This window comes from Chiloscyllium plagiosum, chromosome 37 (genome assembly GCF_004010195.1).
Source record: "Chiloscyllium plagiosum isolate BGI_BamShark_2017 chromosome 37, ASM401019v2, whole genome shotgun sequence".
NCBI classification, from domain to species: domain Eukaryota; kingdom Metazoa; phylum Chordata; class Chondrichthyes; order Orectolobiformes; family Hemiscylliidae; genus Chiloscyllium; species Chiloscyllium plagiosum.
This window is the reverse complement of record NC_057746.1, coordinates 32453524-32461903: the sequence shown is the minus strand read 5'-3', so window position 1 is coordinate 32461903 and position 8380 is coordinate 32453524. Positions and strand designations below refer to the sequence as shown.

The window sequence follows — 8380 nt, the reverse complement described above, 5'->3', positions numbered from 1 at the left end:
CCTCAATTTCTTTAGTCATCCAGCATTCCCTATACCTACCAGCCTTTCCTTTCACCCTATCAGGAATATACTTTCTCTGGATTCTCGTTATCTCATTTCTGAAGGCTTCCCTTTTTCCAGCCATCCCTTTACCTGCAAACATCTGCCTCCAATCAGCTTTCGAAAGTTCTTGCCTAATATCGCCAAAATTGGCCTTTCTCCAATTTAGAACTTCAACTTTTAGATCTGGACTATCCTTTTCCCATCACTATTTTAAATCTAATAAAATTATGGTCGCTGGCCCCAAAGTGCTACCCCACTGACGCCTCAGTCACCTGCCCTACCTTATTTTCCAATAGTAGTTCAAGTTTTGCACCTTCTCTAGTAGGTACATCCACATACTGAATCAGAAAATTGTCTTGTACACACTTAACAAATTTTTCTCCATCTAAACCCTTAACGCTATGGCAGTCTCAGTCTATGTTTGGAAAGTTAAAATCCCCTACCACAACCACCCTATTATTCTTACAGATAGCTGATATCTCCTTACAAGTTTGTTTCTCAATTTCCCTCTGACTATTAGGGGGTCTATAATACAATCCCAATAAGGTTATCGTCCCTTTCTTATTTCTCAGTTCCACCCAAATAACTTCTCTGGATGTATTTCTGGGAATATCCTCCCTCAGCCTTATCCCTTTATCAAAAATGTTACTCCCCACCTCTCTTGCCTCCCTTTCTATATCCTTCTTGTAGCATTTGTATCCTGGAACATTAAGCTGCCAGTCCTGCCCATCCCTGAAGAGAAAATGAGGTCTGCATTTTCCTGCCCATCCCTGAACCATGTTTCTCTAATTGCTATGATATCTCCCAGTCCCATGTTCCTAACCATACCCTGAGTTCATCTGCCTTCCCTGTTAGGCCCTTTGCATTGAAATAAATGTAGTTTAATTTATCAGTCCTACATTCCTCTCTGCTTTGTCCCTGCCTGCGCTGACTGTTTGACTCGCCTTTGTTCTCAACTGTACCAGTCTCTGATTGATCTCTTTCCTCACCATCCCCGCCACCTTACTTGTTTAAATCCTCCCGAGCAGCTCTAGCAAATTTCCCTGCCAGTATATTAGTCCCCTTCCAATTTCGGTGCAATCCGTCCTTCTTGTTCAGGTCACTTCTACCCCAAAAGAGATTCCAATGATCCAAAAATGTGAATCCTTCTCCCATACACCAGCTCCTCACCAAGCATTCATCTGCTCTATCCTCCTATTCCTGCCCTCACTAGCTCATAGCACCAGGAGTAATCCAGTTATTACTATTCTCGAGGACCTCCTTTTTAAATTTCTGCGTAGCTCTCTGTAATCTCCTTTCAGAATCTCAACCTTTCCCTTCCCATGTCATTGTTTCCAGTTCTCTGGAACACTCCCTGATGTCAGTGATTCCTGAAAGATCAACACCAATGTCTCTACTAACTCCTCAGCTGTCTCCCAAAGAGCTCTGGGGTGTAGTTCATCAGGTCTGAGTGATTTAATCATCTTCAGACCTTTATGCTTCCCTAGCATCTCCTCCTTAGTGATGACCACTACACTCATCTTGGCCCTTGATTCTCTTGAAGTTTTGTATTGCTGCTGGTGACTTCCACTGTGAAAACTAATGGAAATTTCTTTGTTCACCATTAGAACTTCTCCAACCTCATTTTCCAACAGTCCAATGTCCATTATTGCCTCTCTTAATTTTTCTATATCTATAAAAAGCTGTTGCAATCTCCTTTTATAATACTAGATAGCTTAGCCCAATATTTCATCTGCCACCCCCCCCCCCCTTCAATTGCTTTTTTTTAAGTTATCCTCTGCTGGTCTACAAAGGCTTCCCAAACCTCTGGCTTCCCACTAATCTTCACCATATTGAACATAAGAAGTAAGAGCAGGAGAAGACCATCTGGTCCACCCAGCTTGGTCTCTCATTCAATAAGATAATGGCTGATCTTTTCGTGGACTCAACTCCACTTATCTGCCCACGCACCATAACCCTTAATTCCTTTACTGTTCAAAAATCTATTAATCTTTGCTTTAAAAATATTCAACAAGGTAGCAACAACTGCTTTACAGGGCAAGGAATTCCACAGATATACAACTGTTTGGGAGAAGGAGTTCCTCCTCAACTCAGTCCTAAATGTGCTCCCCCTTATTTTGAGGCTATGCCCCCTAGTTTTAATTTCACCTGCCAGTGGAAACAACCTCCTAGCTTCTATCTTACTTACTCCCTTCCTAATTTTAAATGTTCCTGTAAGATTCCGCTCCCCCCCGCCACCCCAATTCTTTTAAATTCCAATGAATATAGTCCCAATCTGCCTTATAAGCCAACACCCACAACTCCAGTATCAACCTATGGAACCTTCTCTGCATCCCCTCTAGTACCAGAACATCCCTTCTCAAGTAAGGAGACCAAAACTGTACATAGTACTCCAAGTGTGGCCTCACCAGCACCATATACAGCTACAGCATAACCTCCCGGTTTTTAAACTCCATCCCACTAGCAATGAAGGACACAATTCCACTTGCTTTCAAATTACCTGCTGCAAACCAACTTTTTGTGATTCATGCACAAAAGACATCCATGAGCCTCTGCACAGCAGCATGCTGCAAATTTTCACTATTTAAATAGTAGTCTATTTTGCTGTTATTTGCACCAAATGTGAGGATGACCTCACATTTACTAATACTGGAACTCTATTTTTCAGACTCTCTCCCACACACTTAACCTATCTATATCCCTCTGCAGACTTTCAGTGCCCTCTACACACTTTGCTCTACCACTCATCTTCGTATTATCTTTGATTTGATTTATTGTCATCATATGTAGGAAGTATAGTGAAAATCTCTATTTTGCAAGTTGAGGCAGATCATAGAAAATCATAGCAGATCATCTGTGAATTTTGACACATTACACTCACTCCCCAATTCAAAATTATCTATGTAAATCCCAACACTGATCCCTGAGGCACACCACTAGCCATTGATCGTCAACTAGAAAAACACCCATTGTCACTGTTTGCTTTCTGTTAGTTAGCCAATCCACTATCCAAGCTAATATGTTACCCATAATGCCACGTACCTTTACCTTAATGTTTGATTTTTGTTTTGCTTTTATGATCTCCCTGACTTTCCTTGTCACTCTCATCCTCTTCTGAATATATTTCTTCTTCCTTGGGATGAATTTCTGCTGTGCCTCCCAAATTAGCCCAGAAAGTCCTGCCATTGCTGCTCCATTGTCTTCCCTGTTAGGCTCCTCTTCCAATAAAATCTGGCAGCTCCTCCCGCATGTCTTTGTGGTTAACTTTACTCAATTATAATACCATTACACTTGATCCCAGCTTCTCCCTCTCAGACTGTAGAGTGAATTCTATCATTTACGGTCACTGCCCCCCAGGGGTTCCTTCAGCTTAATCTCCTCAAACAAGTCTACCTCAAATTTTGGCTTAGCTACACTTTTTTGTAATCAACTTGTTCAGAGATACTATTACACACCTCTGGAGCAGATGGGTCCTGAATCCGGGCCTCCTAGTCGAGGGGTATGGACAGTACCATTGTGCCACAAGAGGGCCCCTCAAGTCTGCCTCATGATGCATCACTGAATCCAGAACTGTCTGTTCCCTTTTAGGATCTGTCACAAGTTTCCCAAAAAGAAAATCTCCTAGACTTCCCAAAAATTCCTTTTCTTAGGATCTACTACCAAACTGAATCTCCCAATCCACTTTCATGTTGAAATCCTCTATGATTATTGGAATAATGCCTTTCTTACATGCCTTTTCTATCTCCTGATTTATTTTCTGCCCTAAATACTGACTACTGCTGGAAGTCCTGTACATAATTTCCATCAGGGGCTTTTTTCCTTTGTAGTTCCTCAACTCTACCCACACAGATTCTACGTCTTCCGAATCTGTATCACTTTTTGCAATCAATTTAGTTTCATTTCTTACCAACAGAGCAAACCAGCCCCTTGCGCCCATCTCCCTGTCCTTTCAATCTAATATGTATCCTTCGATATTTAGCTCCCAGACCTGATCACCTTGCAGCCACCTCTCTGTGATACCCACAACATCGTACCTGCCAATTTCAATCTGTGCCACAAGCTTAGATTATTTAGGTTACTTACAGTATGGAAACAGGCCCTTCAGCCCAACAAGTCCACACCGACCCACAATCCACCCAGACCCATTCCCCTACATTTATCCCTTCATCTAATACTACAGGCAATTTAGCATGACCAATTCACCTAACCTGCACATTTTTTGGACTGTGGGAGGAAACCGGAGCACCCGGAGGAAAACTACGCAGACACAGGGAGAATGTGCAAACTCCACACAGTCAGTCGCCTGAGGCGGGAATTGATCCCAGGACTCTGGCGCTGTGAGGCAGCAGTGCTAACCACTGTGCCACTGTGCCGATCATTTACCTTCTTTTGTATACTACGTGTATTTATGTACAACACCCTCAGCCCTGAGTTGACTGCACCCTTTCTCATGGTTGTCCCTTTATGTGCTGTGCCTGAAGTTAGATTCCTGGCCCTTGCCATACATTCTGTCCTATTACTTCTTCTGTTATCTTTAAAAACCTCTGCTGAGCCCTCCCTCCGTTTTAACATTTTCCATACTGTCCCTTGTTACAACTACATTTCTCTTTTCTCCCTTCTTGAAAGACTCTCTGTACCATGATGCTATCGTCAGTTTGCATACTCTCCCTATAGCCCCACTCTCATCCTCATTGGGAGCAAGAATCTCAAAGCTGTTGGACAAGCTCAAGGGCTGAAGCTTCGTCAGCATTCCCTCCTGGATCTCATTACCTGTCTCACTTGTCGGCACACTCTCCTGAGCCTGACGACTGACAAAATATGAAGGAGTTAATCGAATAATACTATGGCTTTATTTTGTCCTTAAGAGGTTTATTTTTTCCTTTTGTTTTACGGCAAATTTTAAGACAGAGGTATTGAGATAGCTATTGAAAACTCGCAGACAGCTTGTGAACGCAGGGTTTTTTTAAAGTTGGAACAATAGAAGCAGCCCGACTGGGTGTAGTCAAACTCTTGATTTTTTTTCCTCCTGGACTGCGGGGGTTGTATGCGAGATAATCTATTATCTGAATTTGCCTTTTGCCAAGGGTGTGTTGATGGGAACAATTACTGTTTAGGAGCTAACTAATCTATTATTCTGCTAAATGTTCCAATAGAGTTACAACTAAGCCAATCCTTTCACTTTATTTTGCTCTTTTGTTGTATTTTAACTAGAATGCATGAATAAAGTGAGTTTTGCTACAAATCTGGTAGTCTGACCAATCAAATTGCAGCTGGAACACAGCACCTCACATTTACCTTTAAAATAAGAAAAAGTTAGGGTCCAGGCTAGCTTCTGAATATATTTTGAGGGGATTAGTCTGGTCCATAATAAAGGGATGTGACTGCCTCCTGAAACAGTATCAAGGTAACTACCTCCCTCCCTGATGTATTGCAGTGTTTGTTTCCTCAAGCTACCAGCTCCCACATCATGCACATACAACATACTGCCTGGTTGTATATTATTTACTCAGTTCTTAACTTGATTTTTAAAAGTTTCCGACTGGTCTTTCATTTTGTAATCTGTAAATATTTCCCCATTTACCTTCAATTTGAAAGTAATCTGTCATAACTAGTCAAATCAACAGCTATTACCAACCAATAAACTTACAGTTTTCTGTGATGTAACTCTTTCTTTTGTGCTGAGCCCTGATCCTGAATTTCAATTTAGTTTGGTTAAAAAAAAGTCTAACAAACTATGAGTCAAAATAAGCAAGCAAAATGTACCTCTTTCTTCCCCTTCCCAACAAATTGTGACATTGTCTTCAAATTCCCCAAACTACATATTTACTCAAGTTGTGTCTCACTGTAGATGTGATCTGTCATAGAACATACAGCGTTACAGCACAGTACAGGCTCTTCAGCCCTCAATGTTGTGCCGACCTGTGAAAATAATCTGATGCCCATCTAACCTATACTGTCACATTATTATCCATATGTGTGTCCAATGCCCATTTAAATGCCCTTAATGTCGGTGAGTCTACTACTGTTGCAGGCAGGCTGTCCAATGCCCCTACTACTCTGAGTGAAGAAACTACCCCTAATATCTGTCCTAAATCTATCACCCCTCAACTTAAAGCTGTGTCCCCTCATGATTTGGAGATGCCGGTGTTGGACTGGGATGTACAAAGTTAAAAATCACACAACACCAGGTTATAGTCCAACAGGTTTAATTGGAAGCACTAGCTTTTGGAGCGCTACTCCTTCATCAGCAACCACCTGATGAAGGAGCAGTGCTCCAAAAGCTAGTGCTTCCAATTAAACCTGTTGGACTATAACCTGCTGTTGTGTGATTTTTAACTTTGCAAGTCCCCACATGTTAGCCTTTGTCATCTGAGGAAAAAGGCTCTCACAGTCCACTCAATCTAACCCACTGATTATCTTAAATGTCTTGATTAAGTCACCTCTCAATCTACTTCTCTCAAATGAAAACAGTCTGTTTCCTCAGCCTTTCCTCATAAGACCTCTCTTTGATACCAGGCAACATCCTCTGAACCCTTTCCAAAGTTTCCACATCCTTCCTATAATGTGGTGACCAGAACGACATCCAATACTCCAGGTGCGGCCTTCCTAGTGTCTTGTACAGCTGAAGCATGACCTTATGGCTCCGAAACTCAATCCCCCTACCAATAAACGGCAACACACCATATGCCTTCTTAACAACCCTATCAACTTAGGTGGTAACTTTCAGGGGTTTATGCACCTGGACGTCAAGATCTCTCTGTTCATCTTCACTGCCAAGAATTTTACCCAGTAGTCTGCATTCCTATTATTTCTTGTGAAGTGAACTACTTCACATTTTTCCACATTAATATCTACTGGCCACCTCTCAACCCAGCTCTGCATCTTATCTATGTTCCTCTGTAACCTACAACATCCTTGGGCACTATCCACAACTCTGCCTACCTTAGTGTCATCTGCAAACTTACTAACCCATCCTTCTACTTCCACATCCAGATCATTTGTAAAAATGACAAACAACAGTGGCCCCAAAACAGATCCTTGTGGCACACCACTGGTAACTGAGCTCCAGCATGAACATTTCCCATCAACTACCACCCTCTGTCTTCTTTCAGCTAGCCAATTTCTGATCCAAACCACTAAGTCACCTTCAATCCCGAAACTCCGTATTTTGTGCAATAGCCTACCATGTGGAACCTTATCAAATGCCTTACTGAACTCCATATACACCACATCAATCGTTTTACCTTCATCCACCTGTTTTGCCACCTTCTCGAGAACTCAATAAGGCTAGTGACCTACCCTTCACAAAACCGTGTTGACTATCCCTCATCAAATTATTCCCTCCCAGATCTCTTATCGCCTTTTTCAACACTTTACCCACAACTGAAGTAAGGCTCACTGGCCTATAATTACCAGGGTTGTACTGACTCCTCTTCTTAAACAAGGGAACAACATTTGCGATCCACCAGTCTTCTGGCACTACTCCTGTTGACAATGATGACATAAAGATTGAAACCAAAGGCTCTGCAATCTCCTCCCTGGATTCCCAGAGAATCCAAGGATAAATCCCAACCAGCCCAGGGGTCTCATCTATTTTTAGGCCTTCCAAAATTGCTAAAACCTCCTCTTTGTCAACCTCAATTCCATCTAATCTTGTAGCCTGTATCTCTGTATTCTCACGAACATTGCCCTTTTCCAATATGAATACTGACGAAAAGTATTCATAAAGGGCTTCCCCATGCCCTCAGATTCTACACACAACTTTCCACTACTATCTTTGATGGGGCCTAATCTTACTCGAGTCATTCTTTTATTCCCGATATACTGATAGAAGGCCTTAGGGTTTTCTTTGATCCTATCCGCCAACAACTTCTCATGTTCCCTCCTGGCTCTTCTTAGCTCTCTCTTTAGATCTTTTCTGGTTAACTTATAACACTCAAGCCCCCTATCTGAGCCTTCACGCCTATCCTCATATAAGCCTTTTTCTTCCTCTTGACAAGAGCTTCATATTCTTTAGTAAACCATGGCTCTTTCTCTCAACAACTACCTCCCTGTCTGATAGGTATATGCTTATCAAGGACCCATCCTTCCTGACCATGCACAGGATACATCACTGGAGAGTTTTACAGAAGAGGCACTTGCCTTAGTTACGGTTTATTTCATGCTCGCAAAAGGTGTATATACTTTGCTAAAGTTGGCATAATGACTAGGGACTCTTGAGAGCTGTACTGAATATTCCTGCTTCCCATAATGGCTAATGTATAGCTCAACTGTCTCTACTCAAACAGAGGGGTGGAGGGTTGTTTTTCAGACTGGAGGCCTGTGACCAGTGGAGTGC

General features: G+C 42.1%; 1 protein-coding gene across 2 annotated transcripts in view; it reads right to left on the bottom strand.

Moving 5' to 3' along the window:
- The window catches only part of LOC122541478, a 136279-nt gene that overhangs the window by 116147 nt on the left and 11752 nt on the right, over positions 1–8380 (bottom strand). The window contains exon 1 of one of the 2 annotated variants that reach the window (XM_043678275.1): positions 7456–7495. The exons of the other annotated variant lie outside the window; for it this stretch is intronic. The gene's annotated coding sequence lies outside the window, so the exon portion shown is untranslated. Of the gene's footprint in view, positions 1–7455; positions 7496–8380 lie in introns of those variants that run through there. 2 annotated transcript variants of the gene reach the window in all.